The sequence below is a fragment of the Suricata suricatta genome, chromosome 1 (assembly GCF_006229205.1).
Source record: "Suricata suricatta isolate VVHF042 chromosome 1, meerkat_22Aug2017_6uvM2_HiC, whole genome shotgun sequence".
Lineage (NCBI taxonomy): Eukaryota > Metazoa > Chordata > Mammalia > Carnivora > Herpestidae > Suricata > Suricata suricatta.
In genome coordinates, this window is record NC_043700.1 from 151318888 (window position 1) to 151334263 (window position 15376).

General features: G+C 40.5%; 1 protein-coding gene across 1 annotated transcript in view; it reads right to left on the minus strand.

Moving 5' to 3' along the window:
- The window catches only part of KIAA1211 (KIAA1211 ortholog), a 259149-nt gene extending 244529 nt beyond the window's left edge, over positions 1 to 14620 (minus strand). Inside the window, exon 1 of the mRNA XM_029945573.1 lies at positions 14440 to 14620. The gene's annotated coding sequence lies outside the window, so the exon portion shown is untranslated. The remainder of the gene's footprint in view (positions 1 to 14439) is intronic.
- Positions 14621 to 15376: the final 756 nt, after the last annotated feature.

Genomic DNA, 15376 nt, shown 5'->3' on the forward strand with positions numbered 1-15376 from the left:
GGCTTGTGAGTTTGAGCCCTGCGTCAGGCTTTGTGCTGACAGCTCAGAGCCTGAAGCCTGCTTCGGATTCTGCGTCTCCCTTTCTCTCTCTACCTCTCCCCCAGTTATGTTCTGTCTCTCTCTGTCTCAAAAGTAAGTAAACATTAAAATTTAAAAAAAAAATAAAATTTAACAACAAAAAGCAAGCAACCCAAATAAAAAGCAGACAAAGGACTTGAATAGACATTTCTCCAAAGAAAACAGAGGAACAGCCAATGAGCATATAGAAAGATGTTCAACACCACTAATCATTAGAGAAATGCAAATCACTCAAAATGACAATTAGACATCACCTCACACTTGTCAGGATGGTTATTATAAACACACACACACACACACACACACACACACACACACACAAAAGACCAAAAAACCAAGGGTGCCATGTTAGCTCAATAAGTTAAGCATCTGACTTTTGATTTTGGCTCAGGTCACAATCTCACAGTTTGTGGGTTTGAGCCCCATGTCAGGCTCTGTTCTATCTGTGTAGAACCTGCTTAGAATTCTCTCTCTCCCCCTCTCTCTCTCTGCCCCTCTCCGACTCATGCTTTCTCACTCTCTCTCAGAAAAAAAATACAAGTGCTGGCAAGATGTGGAGAAATTGGAACCCCTGTGCACTGTTGACAGAAATGTAAAATGGTACAGCCACTGTAGAAAACAGTATGGCGGTTCCTCAAAGAATTGAAAATGGAATTACCATATGATCCACCAATTCCACTTCTAGGTCTACACCCAAAAGAACTGAAAGCAGGATCTCAAAGAGATAGCTGTATACCCATGTTCACAGCAGCATTATATACAATAGCTAAAACAGAAGCAACCCAAGCATTGACTGACAGATGAATGGGTAAGTAAAATGTGGTATATGCATAGAATGTGCGAGTTATTCCCCTGCTTTTCCAAAGTTTATGTTATGCCACTTCACTTTTACAAAAGACCCACATTAATACCTATTTTCACTAACTGAAAGAAATCTGCAGAGGATTTTTTTATTTTTTAAAAAGGCAAAAAGTAAAAATAGCACTCAGCATTTGTTTTGCAGGGAGCCATCACAGGGGCAGCACCCGTCCTGAGCAGTGAGAGAGACGCTGCCAAGCTCCTTCCCCAGGAACTACACTCAGCATCTCAGCATCAAGCCTTTATAGCTCTGAACTGCATCTCTAAGCATCTGTGCCTTATTGTGACTTATTTTGTGCATCCATTAGCAAGAGGTGTCGTAGATTATCAGTAAAGCCTAAGAGGTTATTTCTGAGGTCTGGGAATGCTCAAAATATTTTTCATGTAAATTAACTGTAATTGTTTCTTCACTTTATGCCATTGGAATGGTCTACTTTCAGACAGCAGGAGAAACCTGTATTACCTATTATAACAAGTAAAAGCCAGTGAGGATGTGGAGAAATCAGAATGCTTGCGCACCACTGGTAGGACTTGAACATGGTAGGGTCAGGGGCACCTGGGTAGCTCAGTCAGTTAACCAACTGAGTCTTGATTTCGGCTCAGATAATGATCCGGCAGTTTGTGGAGCTGAGCTCCACTTCAGGCTTGCTCTGACAGCACAGAGCCTTCTTGGGATTCTCTCTATCCTCTTCCTCTGCCCTTCCCCTTCTCTCTGTCTCTCTCAAAATAAATAAACATTTTTTAAAAAATGGTATGGTCACTGTAGAAAATGGCATATGGCAGGTCCTCAAAAAGTTGAAACATAAAATCACCATAAGATTTCAGCAATTTTACTGGTGGGTATATATGCAAAAGTATAGAAAGCAGCAACTCAAAAAGATACTTATTCAACAGTGTTCATGGCAGTTTTATTCACATAGCCAGAAGACAGAAACAACCCAAATGTCCATCAATAGATAAATGAATTTTTCTAAGATGTGTTATATACATACAATTTTCTTCTGCCACAAAAAGGAGTAAAGGTCTGATATATGCCACAGCATGGATGTATCTTTAAAGTACTACACTAAGTGAAGTAAATCAGCCACAAAAGGACAAATATTGTGTGATTCCATAAACATGCAGAACCTATGATAAGCAAATTCATAGAGACAGAAAGCAGAATGACCAGGTTACCAGGGGATGGGGAGGTGGGAATAAGGAGTTACTACTTAACAGTACAGAGTTTCTGTTTGGGATGATGAAAAAGTTCTGGAAATGAACAGTGGAGATGGTTGTGTAACATTCTCAGGGTACTTAATACCAATGAACTATACACTTAAAATGGTTAAGATGGTAAACTTTATGTTATATATATTTTGCCATAATAAAAATACTTTTAGGGGTACCAGAGTGGCTCAGTCAGTTAAGCATCCGACTCTTGATTTCAGCTCAGGGTCATGATCTCATGGTTGTGGGCTGGAGCCCCAAGCTGGGCTCTGTGATGGTTGCAGAGCCTGCTTGGGATTCTATCTCTCTCAAAATAAATAAACATTACAAAAAAATAAACCAGGGGGATCTAGGTGGCTGAGTCAGTTAAGCAACTGACTTCAGCTCAGGTCATGATCTCACAGTTTATAAGTTTGAGCCCCACATCAGGCTCTCTGCTGTTAGCATAGAGCCCCCTCCAGATCCTCTGTCTCCCTCTCTGTCTGCCCCTTCTCCTCTTGTGCTCTCTATCAAAAATAAACAAACATTTTAAAAATAAATAAATAATAAAATAAATATGTTTTTAACCATTTGAGAGAAAAACCAAGAATACTGGAAATTCAAATATAATAATCAAATACTAGCGTGACCTGTTAGTACAGTGTCCAAACAGAATTCACCTTTCTCTCTCCTTCCTCCACTTCCTTTCTTCCTTCTTTCCTCCTTTTTTAGGTCTTTCCTTCTTTCTCAGGTTCTACAGCAAATCATTAAACATTTTGAGGAAGATAGATGCGTGAGGGAATTTTAACAGGAATTTATAGTTTTGGTTTTTTTTAAATGTTTTTTATTTGTTTTTGAGAGAGAGAGAGAGACAGTGCGAGCAGGGTAGGGTCAGTAAGAGAGGGAGACACAGAATCAGAAGCAGGCTCCTGGCTCTGAGCTAGCTGTCAGCACAGAGCCCGTGGGCTCAAACCCACGAACCGCGAGATCATGACCTGAGCCGAAGCTGGACACTTAACCGACTGAGCCACCCAAGCACCCCAAGAATTTAGTTTTAAAAGGACAAATCATATTGTAACAGGGGCTGGCAGAATGAGGTAATCTAGAGCAGGGATTATAAACAACCAGCAAGCAAAACCAAAACCCCAGAAGGTACTTCTATCTTCAGTAAAAGGGAAAATGAAGAAAGAACAAAAATACATATGCAAGCCCCAAATTATAACTCCTTCAGTTCTAGAACAACTCCTTGTAACTATCTTAAAGGATACGAGGACTTAAATAATTCAGGCAGGGCCAGTTTCACTGGCTGTGAACTACTAGGCAAGGAAACAAAAAACATAGCCTGGATTCCATGCCAGCAGAGGTCAAGGGTCACACCTTACACTCTCTCTAGAAGTACAGCCACTCTAGCTTCCCAACACTGCAGACACAGTTTGTGGGAAATCAATTTAAAATTCTCATGGTCTTCAACAGAGAGTTAAATTCAGATTTCCCAGCCTAATATTCCACATAAAGAACAAGCCAGTTCTATCCATATTCTTCTGCTGATTACTGCTCAACTATTTCACATTTCCAAGAAAAAGGTTATGGGCCTTAATGTTTGTATTCTTCAGCCTTTCACTTGATTTCACGAGGATAATCTATAAACCAAACTTTAATGCATCAGGCTGGACCTAACTTACTAATGATTCTTTAAAAAAAAATCATAACGCCACTGTTATGATTATAACTGGCAGAAAATGGTCTCCTAAGATGCATTCCAGCTCTAATTAAAACAGGGCTGTCCCAGAGCTCCCACTTAATTTTAATTTATATTAAAATAACTCAGAAGAGCTATTCGATATATTGAACAACCGCCTTAAATCCAGTTGGTTAAATGTTAGCATCTTCCCTTTCCATAGCCATAGGTTTAAGATGGATAATCCGCTGAGGGAGAGAGGCAGCATCCAAATTACCAACACAAGTGGCCTTTTCTCAGGCCAAAGAAATTGTTTTCTGAAAATGAGATTATGCTGTACGTAGTCAAGCTATTTAAAAGATGGAGAGCCAAAAAGATTCTGTCCATCAATAACCATATCAGTGGAACTAATCGAAACTGTAAGAACAGCATCTATCTAAAAACTGATTTTAATCAATGTGGAAGAGATTGAACTCCCACAGCTTTTCACTTAATTATACCTATGATTTGAAAGCTGGAAGAGATTCCAACTATTCCCACAGCCCTTCCACTTCATTCAAAGTTCTCTGGCTACTCTACCCAGAAACAGTACCACGTTTCACTCCACTCACTCAGCTTTACCTTTTTTTTTTTAATAGTTTATTGTCAAATTGGTTTCCATAAGCTTTACCTTCTTTAAAGAATTTATTACAACCTGACATTACATGACATACTTAGACGTTTACTAGTTACTATCCCTTTCCCACCAGAATATCACCTTCATAGCAAGGGGCCCTGTGTGTCTGCTCTTATAGCCCAGCATCAACCACAGCACTTGGCACAGACCAAGCCCTTGGTAACTACTGTATCCGTTTCCTGACTAATTCTTGCCCGACACCCTTTTATTTTATACATGAGATTATTGGAGGCCCAAAGGAGTAAAATGACTTGCACAAGGTCATTAGCTAATTAGAGGGAAAGCCGCACTTAGAGCCCGGCCTCTCAAATCCCAGTCATCCTTCCAATGTCAATGCAATTACGCCACCCACTGTTTTTGATGGCTCTCCATTGTCTTAAAAAAAATGTCAGCACTCCTTATCTTTTTCAAATCTCCCCAAATTCTGCCTGACCCACTTTTCTAGTCTGACCTCTGCCACTCTCTTCCACGCCATGTGTGCCTGCTACCTCAGTATACATACCATGGCTTCCATGCTTACCTTTCCATCCCCCTCCCATCTATCCAAATTTTCCCCATCCTTCGAGACCCAGCTCAAATATCACCTCCTCTGTAAGCTACCTCCTTATCTCTCTTTATTCTGTCCTTCACCAGAATATTCACTCCTTCCTCTCAGTTCCTATCACATTTTGACCTATCGTAGCACACTTTACATTCTTTCTGGTCTTTCTTCTTTACTAGACTATGAGTTCTTCATTTTTTTAATGTTTATTTACTTTGAGAGATAGAAAGCATGAGCAGGGGAGGGGCAGAGAGAGAAGGAGGGCGAGAGATCCCAAGCAGGCTAAGGTTAAGCAGCACACATAACCGACTAAGCCATCCAGGCACTCTGCAAGTTCTTCATTTAAAAAAATTTTTTTAATGTTTTATTTATTTTTGAGACAGAGAGAGACAGAATGCGAGCAGGGGAGGGGCAGAGAGAGAGAGGAAGACACAGAATCTGAAGCAGGCTCCAGGCTATGAGCCATCAGCAACGAGAAGTTCAAACCCACGAACTGTAAGATCATGACCTCAGCTGAAGTCAGACGCTTAACCGACTGAGCCACCCAGGGTGCCCCCGTCTTCATTTTTATATTCACTAGCAACTTTTCAGTGCCTGATATAAATAGCTGGATCAAGGGGAAAAGGAAGGAATACAGGGGAGGTGTGCTACCCTTTCACGCTCAGTATGACTCTCAATGTAACAACACCCTCCCAGCATCCCACTGCTTGCCCCAATGACAAAGGACAAAAATTAGCTTTGGTTAAAAATAGGTGACATTAAACATGACAGCACATGGGGGTACCTGGGTAGTTCAGTAAATTGGTATCTGACTCTTGTTTTTAGCTCAGGTCACGATCTCATGGTTCTAGAGTTTGAGCTCAGTATCGGGCTCACACTGGCAGCGCAAAGCCTGCTTGGGATTCTCTCCTCCTCTCTCTGCCCCTCCCCTACTCACACCCGCATGTGTGCTGTACTCTATCTCTCAAATAAATAAATAAACTTAAAAAAATTAGAGCACATGAAACCAGCTAGTGAAATGTAGAACATAAATTATAATACATTCGTTCCACAATAATGTAAAAATGCTACCTTAAGTTAACTCTGCAACAAAATTATTAATACTTTTGCATTCAAGTAACCTGTGCTCCCCCAACCTTTGTTCTTTTCATGCTTTACCCATGGTGCCCAGCCCAGGGTGTGTGTGTACTCAATGCATGTCTGCTGACTGAAGATAAACTGGGTTTCTGGTGACTCAGGCTGGATTGGATGTGGATGGTCATGGTATTTGTAAAAATTAATAAAAGGATACTTCATTTAGAATGAAGTAGGGAGACCAGCAGGGGAAGGCTCACCCCCAGCACTCGCTGTCAGTCACAGACCGGAAGGGAGGAGGCCCATGGCAGGCGGATACCACTTTACGGTCCCAGCTGCCCAGCCTCAGACAGGCCGTCACAATTCAGCCAATGAGAAGCCACTGTACGTCCAGTTTACCCCAATGAGCTTTTCGTTTACAATCGCCCCTCCCAACAACCCCCTTTCCTCTACAAAAGAGCAGTCCTCTGCTTTGTTCTCCAGTCTTGCCCATGGTACTGCCACAGCTTCCATGTCCCAGACTACAAGTCTCTGCTATTCCCAAATAAACACATCCTTTGCTGGTAAAATAAATGGCAGTTTTATTTTCTAAGGTTAACATCTTTTTCATTAAACTTCATACCAAAGGGCACTGTCACTTATTTTAGCCTACTCAAAGGTAACCTTAAGAGAATGCTATCTTGTTTTGTTTCTCTATACCCAGGATCAACCAGTTTTTTGCAACAGACAAAAAGCATAAAATGATGGTAACTGGGAAATATTTTTATAAGCCAACCTTCCGGAAGTAAAGCTGTATGTTCTTTCAACCTCCACACCACCCCTACTAGCTAGTATGGATGATGAGATTAATTGAAGTGTCAGAGGTTGCTGACAAAGTCATCACTAGGTGTCATTAGGTCACTGATAACAAACTGATAGTGACTTAGAACTGTGTGGGCCAAAAAGAAAGGCTAGACCTGAAGGTGCATAAAGTGAACATGTTTAGGATGTTAATTTGAGCTGCCCATGCTGATCGACAAACAAAAATCTCACTAGAAACAATAAAGATAACAAATTTGGTCCTGAGGTTTTCTTCCTTTTTATCGTTGCCAATTAAAGACCAGTATGTTCTCAAAACTGACAAGAAACTCACATTCTGGGGCCATGGCTTTGTACCAGCAAACTCTGGCTACTTCTTCCTCAAATGGAACATCAGGAGCTTTCAGGGTTAGAAGAGAAAAACTAACAGCTCATAGCTCGTTCTTCAGAACACAGGCTAAGAAAGTAATCTCTCTTCACTTCAGCTCTTTTCCTCCCAAAAGGTATACTGCCTGAAAAGCTCACTGTTTTGTCCATCAAGGTTTATTCAACACTATCTGAAATCTTCGTAATAAGAAATACATATTAAAAGACCTCTTTAATGAGCACCATCTTTTTATCTGAGTTACAGCTGTTAATGTCTAATATCTTCATGTGTTTTTCTCATTAGTAAATAAAGCTATAAGGCCTCTGACCTATATAGGAAGCTTAAACTTAGTCTAAAAATCAACATTATACACAAAACAAAGTCTCTCTCCTATATATGTATGTGCACACACACACACATAAATTGACATTAACACCTAATATATAATGACTCAAGTACAGATCTTGCAACTTAATGATAATTGCAAGCACTAAATGGTCCTCTAATAGTTCAAAGAGCTCCATCTTCCAGAGCACCTAACCTATTAGCAAGAAGAGATTATAGACAACGGAAAGAACTCAGCTAGCTCAGTTACTTAACCTCTGAACCTTAGTCTTCTCATCTATAAAATGAGGGGCTGGTCTAGAACAGTCCTGACCAGTAGAATGCAAGCCACAAATGTGAGCTGGATATGTAGTTTTTAATTTTCTAGTAGGCACATTTTAAAAAGCAAAAAAGGGGCGCCTGGGTGGCTCAGTTGGTTAAGCGTCCGGCTTCGGCTCAGGTCAGATCTCATGGTTCGTGGGTTCGAGCCACGAATCGGGCTCTGGGCTGACAGCTAGCTCAGAGCCTGGAGCCTGTTTCAGATTCTGTGTCTCCCTCTCTCTCTGACCCTCCCCTGCTCCAGCTGTCTCTCTCTGTCTCTCAAAAATAAATAAAAAGCATTAAAAAAAAAATTTAAAAAGCAAAAAAAAACAAAAACAAAAAACCCAAAACAGGTAGAACTAATTTTAACAATGTTTTATTCAATCTAACATAGCTAAAAGGTTATTTCAACATAGAATCACAGAATTAATACTTTTGAAAGTATTAATGACATTTTACATTCTTTTTTCATACCAAGCATTTGAAGCCTACCCCACATTTCAATTTGGACAAGCCGCATTTCAAATGCTCAACAGCCACATGGGACCAGCAGCACCATACGAGACAGCACAAATCTAGATGATCTTTGGAATTCCTCTCAATACTGAAGGTAATTTTAACAAAGGGAAGAAGAGATGTATACATCAAGATAGACATAAAAACTCTAAGTGTTCCCCTGTTAAATTCAGTGAAGTTAGAGCCGTAAACAGCTGAGTAGGTAGTCTGATCTACTACTTGCAGACTTACCCAGTTCTTGCTACCACAGCCGCCATCCTACAAACCTAGATGGAGATTAACCACATTCAGGACAGTGTACAACTGCTTAACGAATGAGACTTCCAGAAAATCCTAACTAGGAAGAAAACAACTGTTAAAATGAGACTTCAACAGAAACAACAAAAAAATAATTAACAACTATGTTATCTTCCACATATGAAGAGAATGCTATGAAACACAATTTCCACACGCTTTTGGAATTGTTTCTTTAATTAGTCTACATCCACTGTTCTAGAAAGAGTCATGCTGCTCCTCTCACACTGCCTTGCTTATTAGCCCCTTTGTGATCAATGATCTGCCTTTGCCAGATGGCCAGTCTGGGTTAAGACTACAATATGAGATCAGAGAACAAAGCAAAGCTAACTGGCCTTCCCAGGAACTGAACCTGTGACCCTGACCTCATTAACTCTAGAAAACAGTTAACCCCTCGCAAACGTGCCTGGGCAGCTGCATCAAAAATAGTGCCCAAAAGTCCACTACTGCATCTGTCAAAATACTCTGGTAGAGAAAAAGTCATTCTGAATTTGTGAAGAACTTTTCAAAATGAAGAGAGTCCTGCACACCTCCTGTAAGGCAGTCTGGAGTTCAGCAGCAGTGTCTTCCCAGCTCTGCCGGATCAGCTGCAAGCTTCCCTGAGAACACCGGCTGCGCCCCCACCTAGGACCTAGGACCGCACATGGCTTCGTCAAGGGGGCTCAGTGTGCTCAAGTTTCCTCTTCCAAAATCAGTGACTATGTCCTTTCCTTTCTATGTCTCCTATGTGAGGGGACCAGGGGTTAACGATTATGGACAAAAATTTTCACAGATTACTTATTATTGAATCCACCTTATCTCAGATTTAAACAAAAACCAAATTTCTCCACTGCATCCGCTCCCTGCCTGCTCCCCTTTCCCCTCTTCGTGCCAGCCAATCCCTCACCAGCTGAGTGGGGTGAGGCCAGTGGGCTCTGAGTGGGCTGTTCTCACCTTCCCTGGAAAAGCACAACACCTTTTTAGTAAATTGTCCTTTTCTTGTTACTCGGAGTAATTCCTCTTAGCAGCTGTTTCTTACTCTTAAATTCTAACAACCTGTCTCTAACAAGCTCAGTACTTAGTTCTGATTTAAATACTTCCCCAAAGTGTTTCAGGGATACAATTTCTGTATCTTTTCCTTAAACATTTAATATTTAACATAGTGCCAGTTTCAGAAGCAAGTTTATTGAAATTTCCAATTAAGCTTCATATTAGGCTTTTGAAAAATTCTACAAACATCTGGAAAAGCTGGTGAAGATTTTTAGATCTGACTGAAAATATTCATTGTCACATTTCAAATGGAATCACCTTTCCACATACAAACTTAACTACAATAGAAAAGCTACTGCATATGGTTGGGCTAGTTGGCTTCTTAAATGTTTCTGATAACATGTGAGTGAGTATAAGACATCCAATATCTCTTAAAGGTTTTACCTCACTTGTTTTATTTCCACAGTTACTTCAGAATTTTTTTCATTAATAGATTAAGAATTTATAATCTTGCACTCCTTATATATCTGTGGAAATCACACATATATGTAAATCTAATATATGCACATGTATCTGCCTCAAAGTCACTAGTATAAACATCTAAATTGATTTTGCTCTTCTTATCTCTAAGGATTTTCACATCAAGAATAATAGTACTATCAATATGTTGCACACCTAAAACTAATAACATTATATGTCAATTATACTTCAACCAAAAAAAAGAATAGTGCCAAATGTAATGGTAACCACGTCTAGTGTCAAATTACAACAACCATTCAATAGCTGGAATGTTTCCTGATGCTCACAGAAACTATATCAGTTCACAAAGGGTCAAGTGTTAGACAAAAGGAATAAGCTAATAAATTAAACATAAGATGTAAGCTTACTTAATATGTATACATTTCATTAAGGGCAAAACAATTTTTAAGGGCTAACCTAAGGATGAAATCTAATACTGAACAATAAATAAAACAATACATTCACTTTTATCTAATCTTAACAGAAAATGAAAACTGAGATGAAATCTTTGTCTAATATATATCTATACAAGCTCTGACTTTAAAATTATCAAATTTGAATAGACTAACCTTGATTCAACAAATAAACTATTTAAACATACAGCTAAAAGTTCAAAGCTCCATGCACATAGACGCTAAAATGCAAAAGGAACAGAATTTTATGTACCTTTAAGCACCTGGTAGTCACCTTATTTATAAGAGACGCTCTTACATGTCAACAGCAGTAGGCAAACCACACACTCTTAAGAATCTGAATCGATAAGATGTAAATGTGAAAGAAACAGTGAAATCTGCTTTTCTATTGTCATTTAAAGTCATCTATTTGTAAATTCTAAGTACTATTTATAAAACATACTCCCTTAAAGCATTCTTTCTTCCTGACAATATTTTTACAAAAGGAAAGTTCCAAAAATAGAAAAAAACAAAATACTGCTAAAAATTAAGAAACACTTGCAAAAAACCAAAATTAAAAAAAAAAATTAACAGGGCAGTTAGTTGTGATTCCTTACAAGTACTTTACAAAATAATGACTCTAACTTCCCAGTGATTTCGAGACAAATCAATATACTGTAAAATACTCTTTGCAGCTCTTAAGTCTTCATTTTGTGCCTTAACAAAAGTTGGCATTCAATCGTAATGAAGTCTTTTTGTAGTTACACAGCTATTTCATGTCTCTTTTGAAGACATATTAAACCTCTGGGTGCTCAATAAAACTGACCCATTAACTGACTTTATCGTAAAAACCTGAGAAGCTATTTCCAAATATTTACATCAAAGAACAGCCAAAGTCAAAATGAATTACTGGTCTACCCAATGTTTTCTTACTGGACTAAGTTGAAAATTTTCTTCAAGTGGGTTCTTTCAAAGGAAACCACAAAAGATGTACCAGAAGGGGCAAGTTCTTGATACTCACATTCAAATTCACATAAAAAGAATGATATATTTACAGAAATCATTGTGACAAAATCAGAAGAGAGTGTGGGGCCAAGACACCAGAGAACTTTGGGGTCAAAAAGAATTCAAGTGTGAATTCTTGCTTCATCTCTGCTAACTTCACGACCTTGGGCAAGTTAATAAAACCACTCAGAGTCTTAATCTCAATTATCAAATGGAAACACAAGGCCAAATTACAGGCTGCTGTGAGCACCAAATTAGATAACATACATAAATAGACTGCTTAGCCCAGTACCTAAATCATAACAAATAATAAATGAATGCAATTACTGAGAAATGTTTAAGAATCTATTTCCAGTGTAATTTAATATTCAAATTCCAACTGATGTAAATTATTAAAAGGAAAAATACAAAGATTCATCAGCAGATTTTTCTTTCACTTAACCTGATCATCCATTGCGTTAGTAGTTTTCAAACTGCTGGTCCTAAACCATTAATGGAATCTGAATTCATTTAGTGGTTCTTAACCCATCCAAAGGTTCTTTAAATAAGATAGAGTAAAAACATAAGAATGCATTGCACACAGGAAATCTAAGCATTGATTCATGAGGTTTTTAAAACATACTTGTAATGTGTCTGTATACTAGATGGCAATATAAAATTCACCTCTTACTGTACAAAAAATTAAAAGCCACTCCTTCATATTATAATGAGTATAAAAATAATCAGTTGACGCTGAATGCTTAGTTTGTTCTAGACCTTGTGCTACATACATACATGATTTCATGGGATCCTTCCAAAAACCCAGTAAGGTAGATACTATTACTTCCCCCCTCTACAGATGAGGAAGCTGAGACTTAGAGATATTAAGTCACTTGCCAAAGATGCAGTGCTAGTAACTGGTAAGTCCAGGGTTCAAATTTAGTCACCTGACTAGAACCTGCACATTTAATCACTTCAGTAACTATAGGCTATAAAACATAGGTTTTCCTAATATGAAAGTTATTCAAAAAGCAGATTTTTTTCATGAAGCCTAATCTGATAGTGATTTTTCTGGAGTACAGTATATCCTGAAAAAGGCAGTGTGACTCAGAGGTGAAAACACTAGGCATGAGATCCAGCTTCTGTCCCTGGCATTGCTGCTTCAGTGGCAAGGAGTTGGCAAGTCATTTAATCTTGCTGTGTCTGGATTTCCTCACCTACAAAACGGGACTGATAATATCTGGCCTGCCTCCCCATAGGCCACTGTGAGAAAGTACACGTACATACAACAGGTGAAACACTATTGTGCTACTCGGTTAGCTGAGATGATCACTGACACCACCCGAGGGGCCTCAGTCTTCATGGAAACATACAACATGATCAAAAAAGAAAGGTCACCAGGCTTTTATAAACTGTATGTGCAAACATTTTGCACAGTTTTGACACATAGTAGGCCTTCAGTAACTGTTCATTAAACTAAAAGAGTAAACAAATTCAATCTGTATGCATGTTTTATCCATCTGTATTTTATTTCATTAATTCATTCTTTCCATAACAATTTAAGTTTATTTATTTATTTTGAGAGAGAGGCAGTGAGAGTGGGGAAGGGGCAGAGAGAAAGAGAGGGAGAGAGAGAATCCCAAGCAGGCCCCGTACCTTCAACGTGGAGCCCAACTTGGGTCTCGAACCCATGAACCTTGAGATCACGACCTAAGCCAAAACCAAGAGCTGGCCATTTAGCCAACTGAGCCACCTAGGCACCCCTCTTTCCATAACTATTTACTGAACACCTACTCTCTGTCAAATTCGAAATGTGTACTAAAAGAAAGATTATAAACTGTCCCTTGCACTGGAGAATTTCATATTAATGTCAACTAATTGTAAAATACAATTTCTTCATTTAGCAATAAAAACAGCTTACATTTATTATAGTGCTATGAATTACATGGTAGCTTTTGTTTCCTGCACCAACTGCCTAAGTATGTCAAGCCGGTATTACCATTTTCTTGACTCCAAATTCAGAGCTAAGTCCTGTCTTTAGAGTCAAAGTTTTTCGATGTCAGAGGTGACTATAAAAATAAACTGTTGAAGAAAATACATTTTAATACTGGAAAGGGGCAATCTAGTTGCATGATTTTTCTTCCCTTCACATTTCTGAGTTGAAGCAATCTATAGTGCAAACATCACCTACAAAAGATGCATTTTTCAGAATGGTTCTTTAAAAAAATGTGCCTTTGAAATTTCTTCTACAGGCAATTTTCTGTTGAATATACTGAACCAGGATTCAGTTTTCTCATAGAATAAAGGAAGCAGTAGTGTAAGTGTGTTTCCTTTGTTGACATTTTTAAATTACTTAAAATTGATTGTTGTATTCAGATTCTTGAGTCACATACAACGCCAAATAATTGTTAGCCATTTTATATATAATTTAACAACTAGGATAGGTGATTTTTACAGGTGAACATCGATTTACTGACAACTTAATCAACGGAAATGTGCTACACGGTATTTACTAAGACCCGTTTACTAAAATTGCCTGATTCTTTGTATTCTAACCACTCCCTCTCATCACAACCCCCCTCAACATACTCACACTCCCTCACCTACACCAGATCAGTGTCTGGGCCATTATTCGTCAAACCATATTAAAATTTCACAACACATGGTCGTAGTTACTAGGTTTTCTCCCCCCTCGCGCCCTCCACCTACTGAGTCAATGTGTCTTTATATGCATATTCTCTCTGAAAATCCTGAATTCAGACAATATTACGATGCTTCTTTTCTGAGAACAACAAACATAAAATGCAAACGTCCGCCTTTCTGTTTACTGATAACCATGAATAAAACCCATACCCCACCTACCGTATCCGTAGGGTTAGGAGGTCCAATCTCGCCACTACAGAGCTCTGCAAGAAATGACGGTTACAGGACCAGGAAAACCATCTCAAGAACGCCTGGGAGAAGATAAGGAAAACACATTTTACACCAGGGGCAGCGGGCAGTCTCCCGGCTCCAGCCCTCAGTAAACAGGGAGAACCTTTGTCTTGCCTCAGCCATCAAACTGGTGGCTCATCAGAACTGGGGCAACAAGAGTTTGTGCGAAATGGCTTGGCAGAGGTTAAACAAAGCAATGCAGCTACGGCGTGGGGAGAGGGCTGAGCACGGTCAGCGTCCGAGATCCCAGACGGCGAAGTCTCGCTCTGCCCCCGCCGCGGCTAGGACTCGACCCCGGGACCCCGGGACCCGGGATAGGATGCCGCGGCCCGGGAAGGAAAGAGGGAATTAGAAGGTCCCACGCTCTCGGCAAGTTCCCGGGGCGCAGCCCGTCCACAGGTTCCCTTGCGTGAGATCCAAAGCGGCGCACACCCTCCGCTGGTACCTCGGGGAGGGTCCGCACCGTACACGCGGAGACACCGCCCCAAACCCGACGGGCGGGCAACGCCGAGCCCACAACCCCAGGGCGAGGGCAAGTTCGGGAATCCCGAGGCGTCGCGGGGGTGCAGCCTGGGGGGGTCGCGAGTGCAGGGGAGAAGCCCGCCCGCTGCCCCCATTGTCTGGCTCTGGCCGCGGGGCCGACAGGGCGCTCACCTGAGTCCCCGCCTGGCGCCGTGGTTGGCAGAGCGATAGGACGGCGACCGGCGGTCCCGCGCAGGCGGCGGACGCGACCCAGCCCGCGGCTGCCCCGCAGCACCAGCAGTCTCTGCAGCAGCACCAGCAGAGCACCCGCCCCTCAGGCGGCCGCGGCCTCCATTGCTCTCCCCGCCGCCGCCACCGCGCGGCACTGCGCGCCCGGCCCAGC